Source organism: Ipomoea triloba, chromosome 16, assembly GCF_003576645.1.
Source record: "Ipomoea triloba cultivar NCNSP0323 chromosome 16, ASM357664v1".
NCBI lineage: Eukaryota > Viridiplantae > Streptophyta > Magnoliopsida > Solanales > Convolvulaceae > Ipomoea > Ipomoea triloba.
Window position 1 is genome coordinate 6,812,560 of NC_044931.1, and position 233 is coordinate 6,812,792.

The window sequence follows — 233 nt, forward strand, 5'->3', positions numbered from 1 at the left end:
GAAGGGCTTCGAACTGAGGGAGGGAAAAGAGATTCATCGAAATACCTATATGGGTAGGACGAAATCTCTAGTCCCCAAAACTAAAGGTGTTAAAGCTACACCTTCTCCCTCACAGCCAAAAGGAAGGGGCAAAAGGAAAGCCCAAACCGAGGAAAAGAATTCTGATGATGAACCTCTCGATGTACTGATACAAAGGGTTCATCTGCCAAAGAGGGCTAGGAAAGCCAAAACTG